The following is a 22,540-nucleotide window of genomic DNA, read 5'->3' as shown; positions in this document are numbered from 1 at the left end:
GAATACAGAGCATCACTTGCCCCAGACAGAGTGTTCCATCTATACCTGTGGCTAATAGCCACTGATGGACCTCTGCTCCATATGTTTATCCAATCCCCTCTTGAAGCTGTCTATGCTTGCAGCCGCCACCATCTCCTGTGGCAGTGAATTTCATGTGTTAATCACCCTTTGGGTGAAGAAATTCTTCCTTTTATCCATTCTAACCCAACTGCTCAGCAATTTCATTGAATGTCCACGAGTTCTCGTATTGTGAGAAAGGGAGAAAAGTACTTTTTTCCCTACCTTCTCTATCCGATGCATCATGTTGTAAACCTCTTGTATAGTGCAGCCAGTGCAGGCTGAGCAGCGGAACCTGATGGGTGGACAGGTGGAGGAGGCAGGAAGCTCAGAAGAGGCCAGGGTGAAATCTATTGGCTGGGGATTTTCATTTCGATCGATCATGGCAAAGAAGAGAAGAGAATGATCCCTGCTTTCCTATCCACTACAGTTCTCAAGAGTATTGGGCCATATGCACAGAATTTTAAAAAATGGATTATGAATCTGACCTCCCGGATAGCAGAGCTGCAAGTTGTAACTGCCAATCCCCAGGTGGGAGTAGAAGAAGAAGAATTGCAGATTTATATCCCGCCCTTCTCCCTGAATCAGAGATTCAGAGCGGCTTACAATCTCCTATATCTTCTCCCCTCACAACAGACACCCTGTGAGGTGGGTGGGGCTGGAGAGGGCTCTCACAGCAGCTGCCCTTTCAAGGACAAGCTCTGCCAGAGCTATGGCTGACCCAAGGCCATTCCAGCAGGTGCAAGTGGAGGAGTGGGGAATCAAACCCGGTTCTCCCAGATAAGAGTCCGCACACTTAACCACTACACCAAACTGGAGTAGGAACCCAGGGTTCTGTGAAACCAGCCTCAAATAAGAAACCAAAGAAGTAAGAAATTCATATTATTTAACATAACCAAATGTAAGAAATGAAGTCATATATACTGATATCAACTAAAGCCTCATATAAATCTTGGAAATCAAGTCACCTGGATTTTGGTAGAGCCTTGAAGCATTCTTGCCATGTCCTGATTGTTAAACATTCAGGTAGAGAAGAAGCATTTGTGAAACGGGGACAATGGAGTACTATCCCGTCCACTGAATACCTCTCGTGCATAGCTGCATTTGGATCTTCATGCTTAAGTGCATCTGGAAAGAACTTTGGAAGGATTGGGTTCATATTTATTGGACTTTATGGACTTTCATTGAAGGTGGTTTTCCCACTGCATCAAGCTCCTTCTTTTGTTGTTATATGAGGCTTGATTTACTATTACAAGTGGCTTAATTTTCATAATATGTGGCTTGATTTCCAATATTTATATGAGGCTTTAGTTGATATCAGTATATATGACTTCATTTCTTACATTTGGTTATGTTAAATAATATGAATTTCTTACTTCTTTGGTTTCTTATTTGAGGCTGGTTTCACGGAACCCTGGGTTCTCCTACTTCTACTTTTCTGTGGAATCTCTTTGGTTGCTTAGTCCCCCAGGTGGGGGCAGACAATCCCCTAGTTTGCAGGGGATTATAGGGTATAATGGAGAATTGATCCACGTGTGGCGCTGGAGGGGCTATTTGTTGAGGTAGAGGCACTAAATTTGTAGCATAGCATCCGGTGCCTCTCCTCAAAACACCCTCCAAGTTTCAAAAAGATTGGACCAGGGGGTCCAATTCTATGAGCCCCTAAAGAAGGTACCCCTATCCTTCATTATTTCCAGTGGACAGAAGGCATTTAAAAGGTGTGCAGTCCCTTTGGAGTTCAATTATGCTTGTCACAACCTTGCTCCTGGCTCCACCCTTAAAGTCTCCTGGCTCCAGCCCCAAACTCCCCAGGTATCTCTTGAATTGGACTTGGCAACCCTAAGTACATTGAATACCATGAGACTTGTTTCTTAATCAACACACTGCCTGGAGGTTTAAATCTACACGTGCTCATACTTTAAAACTTGGGGGTCCTCCAAAAGAGGGCAGGTAGAGAGAAAGAGCGAATGGAAGGGCGGGCTCCCACCTGGAGCAAAGAGCATGCCATTAAGTTGGCTTCAGATTATACACAGGGTGCCCATATCCACCACTGCCTGCCAGCCAAGCCTCAATCACGAGAAGCAAAGGGGAGGAGAACTTGGCTGGAGGTAGATAAGCTTTCCCAGGAAGAGAGTGCTTCTTCCCCTTCAACCCAAGGGGCCACTCACTGGCTCTTGCAATCACAGATGTATGAGAAGACTCCTGGAGGGGGGGAGAAGAGGAGGAGAGAAAAGCAGAAGCAAGCCAGGCAAAAAACCAGAGCGACCAGCTCTCGTTGAGGGAGGATGAATGCTTTTGCCTGCGGCGACCATCTCACCAATAACCTTGGAAGCCACTGGGGAGGGACGGTGGCTCAGTGGTAGAGCATCTGCTTGGGAAGCAGAATGTCCCAGGTTCAATCCCTGGCATCTCCAAAAAAGGGTCCAGGCAAATACCGAAAAACCTCAGCTGGAGACCCTGGAGAGCCGCTGCCAGTCTGAGAAGACAATACTGACTTTGATGGACCAAAGGTCTGATTCAGTATAAGGCAGCTTCATATGTTCATATGAGGAGCTTTGATAGGCGTTCCCTCCACACTGAGTTGGTGGGAGCTAGCTCACAGTTTTTTAGCCTCCGGCTTATACATTGGTCTTAGCTCGAGAAAAATGGCCCCAGAGCAAGCTAATGTATGCAGTAACTCACAGCTTTAATGCCAGTAGCCCACAAAGTAGAATTTTTGTTCACAAGACTCCAAAGCTTAGAGCAGGCGTGTCAAACATGTGGCTCGGGGGGATGGATCAGGCCCCCAGAGGGATCCTATCAGACCCACAAGCCAATCAAAAGTAGGTTTGCAACTTACAGAGACACATCTGAACAATACCTGAACAGCATACTCAAGATTGCTACAGCACAGACATTATCTCCAGTTTTTGATGCAATAATTCAGAACAAGAGGTGTCAGTCATCAGAGACTGTTAAATAAACAAAATGTTGCAAGTGCTAATGTGTTAAGTTTTTTAAAAAAAATCTTTAATTGTGTTTGTCTGTGTCTGCTACCTGGCATTACTTTTCATGAGACACGTGGCCCAGCCCAACAATCTATGTCAGATCTGGCCCTCATAACAAATTAATTCGATACCCCTGGCTTAGAAGGAGTATTGGATGGCGCATCAAGAAATGGTAGGGTTGCCAAGTCCAATTCAAGAAATATCTGGGGACTTTGGGGGTGGAGCCAGGAGCAAGGTTGTGACAAGCGGGATTGAACTCCAAAGGGAGTTCTGGCCATCACATTTAAAGGGACCGCACACCTTTTAAATGCCTTCCTTCCATTAGAAATAATGAAGGATAGGGGCACCTTCTTTGGGGGCTCATAGCATTGAACCCCCTGGTTCAATCTTTTGAAACTTGGAGGGTCTTTTGGGGAGAGGAAATGGACGCAATACTGAAAATTTGGTGTCTCTGTCTCAAAACACAGTCCCCCCGCCAGTGCCTCAGATACCCACGAATCAATTCTCCATTATACTCTATGGAATTGGTTTCCATAGGAAATAACGGAGTGCCCAGCGGACAGTTCCTCCCCCCCCCCCGCTTTCTAATAACCCTGAAGTGGGGGGAGGGCCTCCATACCGAGGGATCCCCTGCCCCCACCTGGCGACTGATAACCCTAAGCAATGGTCTCATGTAGCAATATAAAAGCCCCCTAGGTGAACTTTGCATTTCTTCCTCAGGGGACTATTCTCTGGAGAACTGTGGAAGCTGCTTCTGAATGTTTAGATTCATGGATGCCTAAAATTGTGGGCTTCAGTTCCAGGAGAATAGTCATCTGAGGAATAATCGGGGGGGGGGGGGGGTTGAGCAGGAATGCACAGGAACACAGTTCCAGCTGGCTTGGTGTCAAGAGGTGTGGCCTGATATGCAAATGAGTTCCTGTTGGGCTTTCACTACCCAAAAAGCCTTGTGTGAAACAATGGAGACACGAGGGGTGTGTGGCCTGATATGCAAATGAGTTGGGCTCTCACTATAAAAAAAGCCTTGTGCGAAACGATGGAGACACGAGGGGGTGTGGCCTGATATGCGAATGAGTTCCTGCTGGGCTCTCACTACCCAAAAAAAGCCTTGTGTGAAACAATGGAGACACGAGGGGTGTGTGGCCTGATATGCAAATGAGTTCCTGTTGGGCTCTCACTACCCAAAAAGCCTTGTGTGAAACAATGGGGACACGAGGGGTGTGGCCTGATATGCAAATGAGTTTCTGTTGGGCTCACACTACCCAAAAAGCCTTGTGTGAAACATGGAGACACGAGGGGGTGTGGCCTGATATGCAAATTAGTTTCTGTTGGGCTTTTTCTACAAAAAAGTCCTGGGAATAATTATCAAAACATGCAAATTTCCCCTAGGGGAGCGTGGATGCTGTTTTCCGCAATATACTTAAAGCTGCAATTCTGTGCAGACTTACCTAAGAGGAAGCCCCATTGAGCAAAGAGGGACTTCCTACTGAACAAACATGCATAGGGTCAGGTTCATAGGGTATGCTAGCATCCTTTCTAGTTGAGTGGTCTCATCAAAGAGATAGAACAGCTTCAAGAGAGATTCAGGGCAACGCGAAGATCTTAATGGATTCCCTGGGAAAATGTAAGGCTGCTGTACCTACAAGGCTTAGCTCAGGTACAGCAGACTTGCTGCAGTACTCTCATTTGGCCTGCTGAGGTGGTGGCGCTCAAGAACGGCAGATAGTTGCCGCGATGGAGCCTGAGTGGAGCGCTATCTTTCTGCCTTGCAAGAGTTGCATTGAATTTCCCATTTGTGGAAACCTGGGTTGTTGGTTTTTTTGTAGCAGGAACTCTTTTGCATATTAGGCCACATACTCCTGATGGAGCCAATCCTCCCGGAGTAGGCCCTGTACTAAGAGCCCTGTATGCTCTTGAAGGACTGGCTACATCAGGGGGTGTGGCCTAATATGCAAAGCAGGAGCTCCTTTGCCTATTTGGCCACACACCCCTGATCTAGCCAATCCTCCTGGAGCTTACAGTAGGCCCTGTACTAAGAGCCCTGTAAGCTCCAGGAGGATTGGCTACATCAGGGGTGTGTGGCCTAATATGCAAAGGAGTTCCTGCTACAAAAAAAGCCCTGGTGGAAACATAATTAATTTCCCATTTGTGGAAGGGAGAAATAAGAGAGATTTAAGTTTTCAGCTTCAGTGGATGAATAGGTGGAAATGAATTTTGATCGAGGCTGGCAAATTGGGATAGGCAGGGTGGTGTGTTAAGGTCTGCCTTCTTGCCGAAGGTTTCCTTTGCTTTGCAATGAAACTGAAGTACCGTTTTCGGAGCATCCACACAACGTCATGCTCTAATTGTGCCCCGATAGTCCTTTAAGAACATTAGAAGAACATAAGACGATGATTACAGGGCTGCAGCACCTTTCCTCTGAAGAAAGACTGAAGAGTCTGGGACCTTTCCATTTAGAAAAGAGAGACATGACAGAGGTTTTTAAAATTAATGCATGGATCACAGAGATTCGACAAGGATAACTTTTTCTTCCTCTCCCAAAATACTAGAACTTGAGGACATCCAAGGAAACTGATGGACAGTAGGTTCAGGACAAAAGAAAATACTGCTTGACACAGAGAGTGATTCAAATGTGGGATTCGCTGCCAAAGAAGAAGAGATTAGATTTATACCCTTCCCTTCGCACGGAGTCTCAGAGTGGCTTACAGTCTCCTTTCCCTTCCCCTCCCCACAACAGACACCCTGTGAGGTAGGTGGGGCTGAGAGAGCTTTCCAGCGAACTGCCCTTGAGCAGAATAGCTCTATGACTGACCCAAGATCACTCCAGCAGTCGCATGTGGAGGAGTGGGGAATCAATCCCAGAGATTCAAACCCACTACACTCTCATAGTCACAGGAATAAACAGCTTCAAAAGGGGATCAGATAGATGCATGGAGGATGTTTATTAATGGCTACTAGCCATGGTGACGGAGGGGGAACCTCCACATTCAGAGGCACGAATCCTCTGAATCCCAGAACCAGGAGGAAACATCAGGGGAAGAACATAGGAACGAAAGAGAAGCCATGTTGGATCAGGCTAGTGGCCCCTCCAGTCCGACACTCTGTGTCACATAAGAACATAAGAGAAGCCATGTTGGATCAGGCCAGTGGCCCCTCCAGTCCAACACTCTGTGTCACATAAGAACATAAGAGAAGCCCTGTTGGATCAGGCCAATGGCCCCTCCAGTCCAACACTCTGTGTCACATAAGAACATAAGAGAAGCCCTGTTGGATCAGGCCAATGGCCCCTCCAGTCCAACACTCTGTGTCACATAAGAACATAAGAGAAGCCATGTTGGATCAGGCCAGTGGCCCCTCCAGTCCGACACTCTGTGTCACATAAGAACATAAGAGAAGCCATGTTGGATCAGGCCAGTGGCCCCTCCAGTCCAACACTCTGTGTCACATAAGAACATAAGAGAAGCCCTGTTGGATCAGGCCAAAGGCCCATCCAGTCCAACATTCTGTGTCACATAAGAACAAAAGAGAAGCCCTGTTGGATCAGGCCAATGGCCCATCCAGTCCAACACTCTGTGTCACATAAGAACATAAGAAAAGCCATGTTGGATCAGGCCAATGGCCCATCCAGTCCAACACTCTGTGTCACAGAAGAACATAAGAGAAGCCATGTTGGATCAGGCCAATGGCCCATCCAGTCCAACACTCCGTGTCACACAGTGGCCAAAAAACCCAAGTGCCATCAGGAGGTCGACCAGTGGGACCAGGCCTCGGCCTCTGTGCCCTGTTGTCATCCCTCCAGGTTGGCCCCTGTGTGAGACAGGATGCTGGACTAGATGGACTATTGGTTTGATCCAGCAGGGCTGCTGTGTAGAGATATCCCTGGATAAGACTGGCTATTGGCCCATCCAGTCTAACACTCTGTATCACACAGTGGCCAAAAAAACCAAGTGCCATCAGGAAGTCCACCAGTGGGGCCAGGCCTCGGCCTCTGTGCCGTTGTCATCCCTCCAGAGGAACTGGTTGGCCCCTGTGTGAGACAGGATGCTGGACTAGATGGACCACTGTTTTGATCCAGCAGGGCTCTTCTTATATGTATGTGTAGAGATATCCCTGGATAAGACTGGAGAATCAGGCAAGGATTTGTATCATTGCAAATAATACACAATAAACAGGTTATTGTCTGTGTGTTTATGCACAGCAAGGCTTCCTAGGAATCGGAATCTGCTTCTGTGCCATGTTTGCTGGTCGTGTAACACGCAGATTCAGATCGTGGAAAGGCTCTGCCTGAGACAACCCCGCTCCCCAGATAGTCTGAATAAATAATGCTGAGCTAGATGGGCTAAGGGTTTGATTCAGTACTCAACTTCATACGTCAACTTCACATGTGCCAAGTTCTTTGTCTCACTACTGCAGAGGTCCTCAACCTTTCTGAGCCCACGGGCACTTCTGGAATTGTGACAGAGGACGGTGGATTCAACCACAAAATGGCCACCACAGGAGGTACAGCCAACCACAAAATGGCTGCCTCAGGAAACAGAGCCACGCACAAAGAAGGCGGCCCACATACAAGGGAGAAGAGGGATAGTTAAATAATATACTAGGAAAGAGGAATTAAAGAGAATAAGACATGCCTTCTGTTGGCTGCTGCTGCTGAAACAAGGTTGTTTTATTCTGCATAGCCAATTAGAACTTCAGTGGCCAATCAGAAGCCCCGCTGATTAGGGATGCCAGCCTCCAAGTGTGACTTGGGGATCCCCTGGGATTACAGCTCATCTCTAGACCGCAGAGATCAGTTCCTCTGGGGAAAACAGATGCTTTGGAGGGTGGACACTATGGCATCCTACCCCACTGAGGCCTAGGCTTCCCAACCCTCCTGCCCTGGCAGAGGACCCCAGGATTTTCAGCCTCTTCCCCCGCTCCCAAAAAAAATGAAAGTGGGGGCAGGGGGGAACGGCGCCAAGGAGCGTGGCGAGCCGCCCCATCTCAGAGCGGGCGACGCCGCTGCACGGCTGGCGCCTCTTCTCCACTTCACCGTAGCTGCTCCTCCGAGATGGGCTCAGCCTGAGCCCATCTCGGAGGAGCAGCTACGGTGAAGCGGAGAAGAGGCGGCAGCCGCGCAGCGGCGTCGCCCGCTCCGCTCCGCCTCTGAGGTGAAATCAGAGAAGGAGAGAGTGGAGGGAAGGAAGGCATTTAAAAAGTTGTGAGGTCCCTTTAATTCTGATGGACAGAACTCCCTTTGGAGTTCAATTGTGCTTGTCACACCCTTGCTCCTAGCTCCACCCCAGTGTCTCCTGGCTCCATCCCCAAAGTCTCCTGGCTCCACCCCCAAGTCCCCAGATATTTCTGGAATTGGACTTGGCAACCCTACTGAGGCCTCTGCCCTCCCCAGGCTCCACCCCCAAATCTCCAGGAGCTTTCCAGCCTGGCTCTGGCAACCCTAACCCTCTTTCTCCTGCCGGTGGCTAGGGGGGACCAGGTAACCCTAGGGCCAGTAAAAATGCTGATAGGCACTATGGCAGTGGTGGGATCCCTACTTTAACCCATACAGGCAGCACCTGTTGATAGGGTTGCCAAGTCCAATTCAAGAAATATCTGGGGACTTTGGGGGTGGAGCCAGGAGACATTGGGGAGGAGCCAAAATCAAGGCTGTGACAAGCGTAATTGAACTCCAAAGGGAGTTCTGGCCATCATATTTAAAGGGACAGCACACCTTTTCAATTCCTTCCTTCCATAGGAAATAATGAAGGATAGGGGCACCTTCTTTTGGGGCTCATAGAATTGGACCCCCTGGTCCACTCTTTTTGAAACTTGGGGGGCATTTTGGGGAGAGGCCTTAGATGCTATACTGAAAATTTGGTGCCTCTACCCCCAAAAACAGCCCCCCCCAGAGCCCCCGATACCCGTGGATCAATTCTCCATGGAGATTTATTCCCATAGAAAATCATGGAGAATTGATCTGTGGGTATCTAGGGCTCTGGGGGGGGGCTGTTTTTTGGGGTAGATGCACCAAATTTTCAGTATAGCATCTAGGGCCTCTCCCCAAAATACCCCCCAAGTTTCAAAAAGAGTGGACCAGGGGGTCCAATTCTATGAGCCCCAAAAGAAGGTGCCCCTATCCTTCATTATTTCCTATGGAAGGAAGGCATTGAAAAGGTGTGCCATCCCTTTAAATGTGATGGCCAGAACTCCCTTTGGAGTTCAATTATGCTTGCCACAGCCTTGATCTTGGCTGCACCCCTAATGTCTCCTGGCTCCACCCCCAAAGTCTTCTGGCTCCACCCCCAAAGTCCCCAGATATTTCTTGAATTGGACTTGGCAACCCTAGTTAAGTGTGCGGACTCTCATCCGAGAGAACCAGGTTTGATTCCCCACTCCTCCACTTGCAGCTGCTGGAATGGCCTTGGGTCAGCCATAATTTTGGCAGTTGTCCTTGAAAGGGTAGCTTCTGGGGAGAGCTCTCTCAGTCCCAGCCACCTCACAGGGTGTCTGTTGCGGAAGAGAAAGATAAAGGAGATTGTGAGCCGCTCTGAGATTCAGAGTGGAGGGCAGAATATAAATCCAATGTCGTATTATTATTCTACATTGTAATATATAATGAAATAATTATACAACTCACGGCCTGGTTGCTAACAGACCAGTACTAGTCCACGGACCAGTGGTTGGGTCCCTCCTGTCATGGGTGCTGGGGACCCTGCAGAGGAAGACGAGTCTGCCAAGGAAACTGTACCCCTGCCACCTGCACCAGTACCCCTGCCTCCTGCTGAAGAAGATCCCAGCCCCCCTGCCTCGCCCTCTCGGGTGGCTCGTGTGCGTGACCGCCTCCGTCAGGACCTCAGGGATCGGAGGAGGGCGGCACGCTCACAAGCAAGACGCTCCCTGAGTCCTGAGTTTTGAGAGGATTCTGGCCCTCCTAAGAGCAAGGATGCTTGAGTTGTAACAGGATCCTGGCTGTCTCCCAGAGCCAGCAATTAGCCCAAATGGGCAACAGCCAGCAGAGGGCTATATAGCTGTGGGCTTTGGGAGGAGGCTTTGTGGAAGCAACTAGTCATCTCCCTGACGTTCTAGCATCCACTCCGGCTTGACTTTGGTTCCTGAATCCCTGACTTTGGCTTTTGACTTCTGGACTCCCTGACCTCGGCTTCTGGACCTCGGACCTGCGATACTTGCACAGCGATTTGGATTTGGCACCTCGGACACTCCTGCTTGCTGGCTACAGACCTCGGACTGCCTCTGGACTTTGCCTGACCCGGCCCCAGCCGTGACACCTCCCCTCCCCATGCTGAGGTCCCTCCCCTTTGCCCCACCCTCTCCTGGATCCATCCCCAACATCTCCAGGCATTTCCCAACCCAGAGCTGGAAACCCTACCGCTGCCTTGCAGGCCTTCCTGGCGAAACAAAAGAGCTCGCTTTTGCCGGCAGCTTTCAAAATCAGACGGCACATCTTGAGGCGCGCTCTCTCGTGCTCTTTAGATGACTTTTCTGTTCTTCTGCTGTCGTAATTTAATTCTGGGTGTTTTAACTTGCTGTGGACCACCTTGAAGATCTGTCAGAGGCAAGGGGGTGGGGTGAGGTGGTCTAGAAATACGCTCGTTAAAGAAATAAAAGCTCCTCTACCACTTGAGGCGGCTGCCATGAGAGGGAGGGGTGGCCAGGAGCCAGGCATTCCCCTAATCACGCCCAGACATCGGCCTCAGTGGAAGCCTCTCCTCGGAACCCACTTAACGATATTGTAATTGCTGTTCTTTTATGAGAGGGAACCAATTTTGGCGGAAAAGCAGAGGTGGAAACGCAGCGAATCAGGTCTGCCGTTGAATTTCTGGTTGCGACGAGGCAGGGGTTGGAGGCCCCGGGAAGCTTGCCAGGAGGGAAACTGGCAACGCGAGACCCCACCCGTTCCCAAAAAAAGAGTCTGGGAAAACACACCAGCTCTGCTCCAGGTGAGGGGGTTGAATGCCAGCCAGGAATTCCAGAGGCCTTACCTGAGCAGGTGAAGGGGGTGGGAGAAGCCTAACGAGGAGCAGGAATGTGAATTGGAGAGACCCCACCCAAGACCCTCAGGGCTGATACCCCGTATTTTCTTGGACAGAAGCCAGAGAGCAGGGACCGGCCAAGGTGGGAGGCGGAATAATGGAAGGGGAAATGAGACAGGTTTTCTGGCAGAGCCGAAGCAGCACCCAGGATAGCTCGGTTCCCTTTTAAGTGGAGGGATGATGTCAGAGAAGGGGGGCTGTGGCTTAGTGCCAGCGCATCTGCTTGGCATGCAGGAGGTCCCAGGTTCAATCCCCGGCAGTGCCGGATTAAACCCTGTGGAGGCCCCAAGGCAGTCAAAATCTTGGCGGGGGGGCCCTCGAAAATTATCTCAGAGTCGGAGCACCTGCCCCGCCTCCCTCAGCCCCCACTGCAGCCTGCAGGCACCTTCTCAAAAGCCCCTTTGACAAAGCTGTGGGGGAGAGGCAGAGAGAGGCAAACTTGGGGATGACGCCAGCGGCAGCCGCACCAGGCAAGTCATGCAAAGTTGCAGACTGGGAGGGCTGCAAGCAGGGGGAAAGTCCCGGGGCCCCTAAAGGCATGGAGGCCCATAGGCCAGTGCCTACTTGGCCTAATTGTTAATCCGGCCCTGATCCCTGGCATCTCTGATTAAAAGAAGCAGGTAGCAGGGGATGGGCCAGACCTTGACCTTGGAGGACTCTGCTCTCTCTCTCTCTCTCTCTCTCTCTCTCTCTCTCGGCTTGACTTCGCGAACGAAGATTTAAGAAAGGTGCAGTAGTCCACGTCTGCTGCAGGCTCGCTGGTGGCTGACAAGACCAATGTGGGACAGGCAGGTCCGGCCACAGTGGCTGCAGGGAAAAGTCTGATTTCGGGTTGGTGCTGTAGCAGTGCGGTTCTTCCTCAATCTCCTCAAGACCAGCTCTGCGTGTGTTCTCAAAGGAAGAGACAGCCTGGTGGATGGTGTGCCTCCATGCTTTGCGATCTGAGGCTAGGTCAGACCACTGGTGATGGTTGATGCAGCAGGTACCAAGGGATTTCTTCAAGGAGTCCTTGTACCTCTTCTTTGGTGCCCCTCTATTTCGATGGCCGGTGGAAAGTTCGCCATACAGAGCAATCTTGGGAAGGCGGTGGTTTTCCATCCTGGAAATATGCCCTCTGGAAATAGGACTCTGCTACCGGCCAGAATATGCAGTTCCCCCCACAAGACAAAGCTGGGCTGAGAGCCTTTCCAGCACAGAACTTGCAGTGTATCACTGAAATAGCCCTGTCATGCAGGAGTCCACGGTTTGATTTCCCAAAGGGGAGATACTACTTTTCAACCCCAGCCTGTCCAGCACGGCCGTAGCCAGGATTTCAGGTTTGGTGGGGCCTGCACCAGCATATTTTGTTTGGGGCAGTGTCCCCTCTAAGCTGAGTTAGCGTGAGCTAGCTCACAGGTTTTTCGCCTCCAGCTCACACATTTTTGTCTTAGCTCAGGAAGGACGGCCCCAGAGCACAAGAATTGATGCAGTCGCTCACCGCTTTAATGCCAGTAGCTCACAAAGTAGAATTTTTGCTCACAAGACTCTGCAGCTTAGAGTAGGGTTGCCAGGTCTCCTGTTTTGCGCACATGGAGCACGCCGGCCACTCTAGGAGCTTCCGGGAAAACTCTATGGTTTCCCCAGATGCTCTAGCAATTTGGGAGGGAAAACTCTATGGTACAATAGGTACCATAGAGTTTTCCCTCCTGGAAACTCCTAGAGTGGCCAGCGTGCGATGTTGCCGGCCTGGGAACTTGGCAGCCCTAGCTTAAAGGGAACATTGGGGGGGGGCAGGGGGCTCTGCTTTCTCTGCTTCCCAAGTAAAGCAACAGCCTGCCTCCCCCATTTGTCTAACTCAACCTTCCAGGGGGATCCAGCTTAGGGTTGCCAATCCCCAGGTGCGGGCAGGGGATCCCCCGGTTTTGAGGCCCTCCCCCCACTTCAGGGTCGTCAGAAAGCGGGGGGAGGGGAGGGAAATGTCTGCTGGGAACTCTGTTATTCCCTATGGAGATTTATTCCCATAGAAAATCATGGAGAATTGATCCACGGGTATCTGGGGCTCTGGGGGTCTGTCATTGAGGTAGAGGCACCAAATTTTCAGTATAGCATTCAGTGCCTCTCCCCAAAATACCCCCCAAGTTTCAAAAAGATTGGACCAGGGGGTCCAATTCTGTGAGCCTCAAAAAAAGGTGCCCCTATCCTTCATTATTTCCTATGGAAGGAAGGAATTGAAAAGGTGTGCCGTCCCTTTCAATGTGAGGGCCAGAACTCCCTTTGGAGTTCAATTATGTTTGTCACACCCTTGATCTTGGCTCCACCCCTAATGTCCCCTGGCTCCACCCCTAATGTCTCCTGGCTCCACCCCCAAAGTCCCCAGATATTTCTTGAATTGGACTTGGCAATAGGGTGGCCTGATCCAACATCGCTTCTCTTATGTTCTTCTGTGACACAGAGTGTTGGACTGGATGGGCCATTGGCCTGATCCAACATGGCTTCTCTTATGTTCTTATGTGACACAGAGTGTCGGACTGGATGGGCCATTGGCCTGATCCAACATGGCTTCTCTTATGTTCTGTGACACAGAGTGTTGGACTGGATGGGCCACTGGCCTGATCCAACATGGCTTCTCTTATGTTCTTATGTGACACAGAGTGTTGGACTGGATGGGCCACTGGCCTGATCCAACATGACTTCTCTTATGTTCTTCTGTGACACAGAGTGTTGGACTGGATGGGCCACTGGCCTGATCCAACATGGCTTCTCTTATGTTCTTATGTGACACAGAATGTTGGACTGGATGGGCCACTGGCCTGATCCAACATGGCTTCTCTTATGTTCTTCTGTGACACAGAATGTTGGACTGGATGGGCCACTGGCCTGATCCAACATGACTTCTCTTATGTTCTTATGTGACACAGAGTGTTGGACTGGATGGGCCATTGGCCTGATCCAACAAGGCTTCTCTTATGTTCTTATGTGACACAGAGTGTTGGACTGGATGGGCTGTTGGCCTGATCCAGCATGGCTTCTCTTATGTTCTTATATGTTGCCATAGTCTCTGCCCTCCAAAGCTGTCATTTCCTCCAGTGGAATGGATCTCTTCAGGACCCATCTGTAGGCTGGCAATTGGTGGAGCAGAATTGACATCAAGATTAAAGGTACTTTATGCATAGCTCCCCATCTCTTGCTGTTAGGACACCAGGGGGACAGTGATAAGGATGAAACTGATGCCTGATTCTTTTTCTTAGATCTCACCACAAATAGTGCTAAAACCTGGTTTGGGGGCCAATGAACGGCATGGGTTTCTTTGTAGGGTACAGCCCCCTGAGTCTGATTTGGAGTGTTCCAAAGCTTGTTTTGGTGAGCAAGGCTTTTTAAGTAGAACCTTTTAAAGTCTATCAATGGCTACTAGCCATGGTGACTGAGAGGAACCTCCACATTCAGAAGCATTAAGCCTCTGAATCCCAGAGCCAGGAGGCAACATCAGGGGAAGGCCTTGGCCTCTATGCCCTGTTGCTGATCCTCCAGAGGAATTGGCTGGCCCTTGTGTGAGACAGGATGCTGGACTAGATGTACCCCTGGTGTGATACAACAGGGCTCTCCTTATATTCTTATCAGGGAAGGCTTTGGCCTCTCTGCTCTGCTGTTGGCCTTCCAGAGGAAGTGGTTGGCCACTGTGTGAGACCAGATGCTGGACTAGATGGACCCCTGGTCTGATCCAGCAGGGCTCTCCTTATGTTCTTATCAGAGGAAGGCTTCGGCCTCTGTGCCCTGTTGCTGGCCTTCCAGAGGAGCTGGTTGGCCATTGGGTGAGCCCAGATGCTGGACTAGATGGACATCTAGTTTGATCCAGCAGGGTTTTTCTGATGTTCTTATCAGGGAAGGTTTCGGCCTCTGTGACCTGTTGCTGGTCCTCCAGAGGAACTGGTTGGCCAGTGTTTGAGACAGGATGCTAGACTAGATAGACCCCTGGTCTGATCCATCAGGGCTCTTCTGATGTTCTTATCAGGAAAGGCTTCGGCCTCTGTGACCTGTTGCTGGTCCTCCAGAGGAACTGGTTGGCCAGTGTTTGAGACAGGATGCTAGACTAGATAGACCCCTGGTCTGATCCATCAGGGCTTTTCTGATGTTCTTATCCGGGAAGGCTTCGGCCTCTGTGATCTGTTGCTGGTCCTCCAGAGGAACTGGTTAGCCACTGTATGAGACAGGATGCTGGACTAGATAGACCCCTGGTCTGATCCATCAGGGCTCTTCTGATGTTCTTATCAGGAAAGGCTTCGGCCTCTGTGACCTGTTGCTGGACCTCCAGAGGAACTGGTTGGCCAGTGTTTGAGACAGGATGCTAGACTAGATAGACCCCTGGTCTGATCCATCAGGGCTTTTCTGATGTTCTTATCCGGGAAGGCTTCGGCCTCTGTGATCTGTTGCTGGTCCTCCAGAGGAACTGGTTAGCCACTGTATGAGACAGGATGCTGGACTAGATAGACCCCTGGTCTGATCCATCAGGGCTCTTCTGATGTTCTTATCAGGGAAGGCTTCGGCCTCTGTGACCTGTTGCTGGCCCTCCAGAGGAACTGGTTGGCTACTGTATGAGACAGGGTGCTGGACTAGATGGACCCCTGGTCTGATCCAGCAGGGCTCTTCTGATGTTTTTATCAGGGAAGGCTTCGGCCTCTGTGACCTGTTGCTGGCCCTCCAGAGGAACTGGTTGGCCACTGTATGAGACAGGGTGCTGGACTACGGTAGATGAACTACTGGTCTGATCCAGCAGGGCTCTCCTTATGTTCTTATCAGGAAAAGGCCTCAGCCTCTCTGCCCTATTGTTGGTGGTCCAGAGGAATTAGTTGGCCACTGGGTGAGCCCAGATGCTGGACTAGATGGACCTCTGGTCTGATCCAGCAGAACTCTTCTGATGTTCTTGTGAGGTTGGATTCATGATTAAGGAACAAAAAAACTGTGACTTATAGAACCGGGAACCAACTCCAGCCTAGTCTGACAGTGTCCCTGTTTGTCTCTTCCTGAACTAGGGGTCTTGTATAGGGAGGGGGTGTTTACTGGTAAACAGTCCCCTCAACAGCATTCATCCCCACTCCCTCCCTTGTGTTTTCTTTCAGCCAGTGGCTAACGTAGTCTGGGTTTGTCCCTGCCAGGCTCCTAGTGGTGATCGTTTGGGCTGCCGACTGGGGCTGCCTGCCTCTGGCGCTGGCTGCACAGCTGGTTGTGAAGGTCGCAGTGTCCTTCCCTCCTTCCATCTCAGATGCAGGAGGCAAGAGCAGCAGCCGCAGCTGTGGCAGCCGAGGGAAAAAACAATAAAGGGTTTTAATGCCAGGGATGGATGTATTAAGAACATAAGAGAAGCCCTGTTGGATCAGGCCAGTGGCCCATCCAGTCCAACACTCTGTGTCACAGAAGAACATAAGAGAAGCCCTGTTGGATCAGGCCAATGGCCCATCCAGTCCAACACTCTGTGTCACAGAAGAACATAAGAGAAGCCCTGTTGGATCAGGCCAGTGGCCCATCCAGTCCAACACTCTGTGTCACAGAAGAACATAAGAGAAGCCCTGTTGGATCAGGCCAGTGGCCCATCCAGTCCAACACTCTGTGTCACAGAAGAACATAAGAAAAGCCATGTTGGATCAGGCCAGAGGCCCATCCAGTTCAACACTCTGTGTCACATAAGAACATAAGAGAAGCCCTGTTGGATCAGGCCAGTGGCCCCTCCAATCCAACACTCTGTGTCACAGAAGAACATAAGAGAAGCCCTGTTGGATCAGGCCAGTGGCCCATCCAGTCCAACACTCTGTGTCACAGAAGAACATAAGAGAAGCCCTGTTGGATCAGGCCAGTGGCCCATCCAGTCCAACGCTCTGTGTCACATAAGAACATAAGAGAAGCCCTGTTGGATCAGGCCAGTGGCCCATCCAGTCCAACGCTCTGTGTCACAGAAGAACATAAGAGAAGCCCTGTTGGATCAGGCCAGTGGCCCATCCAGTCCAACGCTCTGTGTCACAGAAGAACATAAGAGAAGCCATGTTGGATCAGGCCAATGGCCCATCCAGTCCAACACTCTGTGTCACATAAGAACATAAGAGAAGCCCTGTTGGATCAGGCCAGTGGCCCCTCCAGTCCAACACTCTGTGTCACAGAAGAACATAAGAGAAGCCCTGTTGGATCAGGCCAGTGGCCCATCCAGTCCAACGCTCTGTGTCACAGAAGAACATAAGAGAAGCCCTGTTGGATCAGGCCAGTGGCCCATCCAGTCCAACACTCTGTGTCACATAAGAACATAAGAGAAGCCATGCTGGATCAGGCCAATGGCCCATCCAGTCCAACACTCTGTGTCACATAAGAACATAAGAGAAGCCATGTTGGATCAGGCCAATGGCCCATCCAGTCCAACACTCTGAGTCACATAAGAACATAAGAGAAGCCCTGTTGGATCAGGCCAATGGCCCATCCAGTCCAACACTCTGTGTCACAGAAGAACATAAGAGAAGCCCTGTTGGATCAGGCCAATGGCCCATCCAGTCCAACACTCTGTGTCACATAAGAACATAAGAGAAGCCCTGTTGGATCAGGCCAATGGCCCATCCAGTTCAACACTCTGTGTCACATAAGAACATAAGAGAAGCCCTGTTGGATCAGGCCAGTGGCCCCTCCAGTCCAACACTCTGTGTCACAGAAGAACATAAGAGAAGCCCTGTTGGATCAGGCCAGTGGCCCATCCAGTCCAACGCTCTGTGTCACAGAAGAACATAAGAGAAGCCATGTTGGATCAGGCCAATGGCCCATCCAGTTCAACACTCTGTGTCACATAAGAACATAAGAGAAGCCCTGTTGGATCAGGCCAGTGGCCCCTCCAGTCCAACACTCTGTGTCACAGAAGAACATAAGAGAAGCCCTGTTGGATCAGGCCAGTGGCCCATCCAGTCCAACGCTCTGTGTCACAGAAGAACATAAGAGAAGCCCTGTTGGATCAGGCCAGTGGCCCATCCAGTCCAACACTCTGTGTCACATAAGAACATAAGAGAAGCCCTGTTGGATCAGGCCAGTGGCCCCTCCAGTCCAACACTCTGCGTCACAGAAGAACATAAGAGAAGCCCTGTTGGATCAGGCCAGTGGCCCATCCAGTCCAACGCTCTGTGTCACAGAAGAACATAAGAGAAGCCATGTTGGATCAGGCCAATGGCCCATCCAGTTCAACACTCTGTGTCACATAAGAACATAAGAGAAGCCCTGTTGGATCAGGCCAGTGGCCCCTCCAGTCCAACACTCTGTGTCACAGAAGAACATAAGAGAAGCCATGTTGGATCAGGCCAATGGCCCATCCAGTTCAACACTCTGTGTCACATAAGAACATAAGAGAAGCCCTGTTGGATCAGGCCAGTGGCCCATCCAGTCCAACGCTCTGTGTCACAGAAGAACATAAGAGAAGCCATGTTGGATCAGGCCAATGGCCCATCCAGTTCAACACTCTGTGTCACATAAGAACATAAGAGAAGCCATGTTGGATCAGGCCAGTGGCCCATCCAGTCCAACACTCTGTGTCACAGAGTGGCCAAAAAAACCAACTTCCATCAGGAGGTCCACCAGTGGGGCCAAGACACTAGAAGCCCTCCCACTGTGCCCCTCCCAAACCCCAAGAATATAGAGCATCACTGCCTCAGACAGAGGGTTCCAACAATAAGCTGTGGCTAATAGCCACTGATGGACCTCTGCTCCATATGCTTATCCAATCCCCTCTTGAAGCTATGCTTGTAGCCTCCGCCGCCTCCTGTGGCAGTGAATTCCACAAGTTAATCAACCTTTGGGTGAAGAAGGACTTCCTTTTATCCATTCTAACCCCCTGCTCAGCAATTTCATTGAATGTCAACGAATTCTCGTATTGTGAGAAAGGGAGAAAAGTACTTCTTTCTCTACCTTCTCTATCCCATGCATAATCTTGTATTAAGTCACAGGGGCGTCAAACATGCTGCCTGGGGGCCGAATCAGGCCCCCGGAGGGCTCCTATCAGGCTCTCAAGCAACTGGCTGTCATCTGCTTCCTTCTCCCTCCCTCTTGCTTCCTTCTGCATAACAGCTTGCTTTGCAAGGCTTGCTCAATCACACAGGAGCTACAGAGCAAAGAAAGCACCTTTAAACCAAGTGCTAATGTTTTAAGCTTTTTTTTTAAAAAAAATCTGTAATTGTGTTTGTCTGTGTCCTTTATAAAGTTTATATCTCTGCTACCTAATTTTAAATAGGTACACACATGGCCTGACCCAACATGGCCCGACCAGGTCTCCTTTATGTCAGATGCGGCCCTCATAACAAATGAGTTTGATTAAGACCACCAAGCCTGGCAAAAAAATAATCTATGATTTCAAAGGAACAGCGGGTGTGTTCACACTATGCTATAATGTGTGGCTTTTTAGTGTGTAAGAATAGCAAAAATTCAGTTGCAAAACGCATTATTTAGCGTAGTGTGAACGCACCCAAAACAAGACAACTGCTGCAGAGACCGCTGTGGTCTGATGTACAATTTTGCTTGAGAAACAAAACAAAAAGATTAAATGATCAGGATGCCAGTTTCTAGTCCTCATCAGTGCACAAAAGCATCTAGAAATGTCACCGTGGTCTTCCTGTTCTTCCTCAGGAAGAAGAAGAAGAAGAAGAAGAAGAAGAAGAAGAAGAAGAAGAAGAGGAAGAAGAAGAAGAGGAAGAAGAAGAAGAAGAAGAAGAAGAAGAAGAAGAAGAAGAAGAAGAAGAAGAAGCAGCAGCAGCAACAGCAGCAGCGTTTTGCACAGGGTTGCCAGCTTCCAGGTGGGACCTGGAAATCCCCAAGATTCACAGCTCATCTCCAGATTACAGAGGTCAGTTTCCCAGGATAAAGTGGATGCATTGGAGGATGGACTTTGTGGCATTATCACTCCCTGAGGTCCCTGTCCTCCCCATAAAAATATGGAGCAGAGGTCCATCAGTGGTTATTAGCCACAGTGTGTGTATAGATATAATATATATATATATAAATTTTTTTTTGGCCACTGTGTGACACAGAGTGTTGTACTGGATGGGCCATTGGCCTGATCCAACATGGCTTCTCTTATGTTCTTATGTGACACAGAGTGTTGGACTGGAGGGGCCATTGGCCTGATCCAACATGGCTTCTCTTATGTTCTTATGTGACACAGAGAGTGTTGGACTGAATGGGCCATTGGCCTGATCCAACATGGCTTCTCTTATGTTCTTATGTGACACAGAGTGTTGGACTGGAGGGGCCATTGGCCTGATCCAACATGGCTTCTCTTATGTTCTTCTGTGACACAGAGTGTTGGACTGGATGGGCCATTGGCCTGATCCAACATGGCTTCTCTTATGTTCTTATTATGTTCTTAAATCTCCAGTTTTGCAGGTGATATGAAGGGGATAAACATGAAATTAAATTGTATAATATAAGCTGAAGGTCAAATCAAAATTCCCTGGTGGTGGAAATCAGGCTGTTTTGGCATGGAATAGAGGCCTAGCACAAGGTTTGGGGGAATAATTTTGAATGTTAACAAACCTGCATTCTATGTATGTGTACAATAAAATAATATGTTTTATAGATCTCAGAACCAAATCTTGAAGCATCTAAAATTTTTGATACAGCACCCGTTATTGTTTTACATTTTTTTAAAACTATGCCATTGTTTATATCTGCTTAAATGGTTGTATGGAATAATTTTATTCAGGGCTTTTTTTTGTAGCAGGAACTCCTTTGCATATTACGCTACAACCCCCTGACATTGCCAATCCTCCAGGGGCTTACAGTAGGCCCCATAAGAAGAGCCCCGTAAGTTCTTGGAGGATCAATTACATCAGGGGGTTGTAACCTAATATGCAAAGGAGTTCCTGTTACAAAGAAAATCCCTTTTATTGATACGTAAGCCGCCCTGAGCTCACATCGGCAGGGAGGACAGGATATAAACAAACAAATGGTTGGGAGACCACCCTGGAATACCAGAGGCAGTAGGCAGAGGCAGGCTTTATTCAGCTACCTCTCTGAATATCCTCCACGCCCCCAATAGGAGTCAGTCACCATCGACATGATGGCCAGGTGCAGACGCCCCCACGTACAAAATACAAAAATACCCTCCAAAGCCCAGACCTCTGTATCCCTCAGCCAAGGTTGCCAGATCCCCTCTGGCCACTGGTGGGTGATGGAGGATAGGGTTGCCATCTCCAGGGCGGGAAACTCCTGGAGATTTGGGGTGGATCCTACAGAGGACAGCAACCTCAGTGGGGGACAATGCCCTAGAGTCCACCCTCCAAAGCATCCATTTTCCCCAGAACTGATCTCTGTAGTCTGAAGATTAGTTAGAATTCTGAGGAATCATCCCCAGGTCCCTCCTGGAGGCTGGCATCCTTACCTTGGCCCACTCAGAAGAAGAAGAAGAAGATTTTGGATTTATATCCCGCCCTCCACTCCGAAGAGTCTCAGAGCGGCTCACAATCTCCTCTACCTTCCTCCCCCACAACAGACACCCTGTGAGGTGGGTGGGGCTGGAGAGGGCTCTCACAGCAGCTGCCCTTTCAAAGACAACCTCTGCCAGAGCTATGGCTGACCCAAGGCCATTCCAGCAAGTGCAAGTGGAGGAGTGGGGAATCCAACTCAGTTCTCCCAGATAAGAGTCCGCACACTTAACCACTACACCACTCACTTGCTTCTGACTAAGGATCTCACCACCGAAGCAGAAATGGCCATAAAAGACCCATCTTTTAAAACACTGGTCTGTGGGGCTTTTTTGGTAGCAGGAACTCCTTTGCATATTAGGCCACCCCCCCTGTGATGTAGCCAATCCTCCATGAGCTTACAGCAGGCCCTGTAAGAAGAGCCTTGTAAGCTCTTGGTGGATTGGCTACATCAGGGGGTGTGGCCTAATATGCAAAGGAGTTCCTGATGCAAAAAAAGCCGAGCAGTCTGCCCAATACATAAATGGAGCAGTGTGAGCTTGATTGAAACAGCAAAGACAGGATGCTGTAACCCACCTTATTTTCCCACAGACTGTTCCCTAGGGGGATTCCCCCCCCCCCTTTTGGCAGGAAATCAGCTCTGCTAGAAGAAAAGCCAGTTGGGCACCCTTCACCTTTGTTTATCTTTTTCTTCTTTAAATTAGTCCCCAACACACACACACACTTTCTGCTTTAATTAGTTTCCCCCCACACCCCCGCTTTCATTATTTTTGGGGACAAACCCACAGATCTGCCTCGATCGTAGGATGTTTGGTTCCCAGGGGTCCTTTGTACTGCGGTGGTCGGTCAGCAAAGCCTAAAGTAGTTTCAGACGGGAACGTTCCCTTTTGCCCACGAGGGATGCCAGCCTCCAGGTGGGACCTGGGGATCCCCCGGACTTACAGCTCACCTCCAGCCTACAGAGATCAGTTCCCCTGGAGAAAATGGCTGCTTTGGAGGGTGGACTCTATGGCCTCCTACCCCACTGAGGTCCCTGCCCTCCCCAGGCTCCATCCCC

At 49.8% G+C, this 22,540-nt stretch overlaps 1 protein-coding gene across 1 annotated transcript in view; it reads right to left on the bottom strand.

Annotated features, from left to right (window-relative positions):
* Positions 1-22,540, bottom strand: part of NR1D1 (nuclear receptor subfamily 1 group D member 1) — a 375,483-nt gene that overhangs the window by 7,521 nt on the left and 345,422 nt on the right. The gene's annotated exons all lie outside the window — the stretch shown is intronic.

This window comes from Heteronotia binoei, chromosome 15, assembly GCF_032191835.1.
Source record: "Heteronotia binoei isolate CCM8104 ecotype False Entrance Well chromosome 15, APGP_CSIRO_Hbin_v1, whole genome shotgun sequence".
Taxonomy (NCBI): Eukaryota; Metazoa; Chordata; class Lepidosauria; order Squamata; family Gekkonidae; genus Heteronotia; species Heteronotia binoei.
Note: the sequence above shows the minus strand (reverse complement) of the source record. Positions and strands in the feature narration are given on the sequence as shown.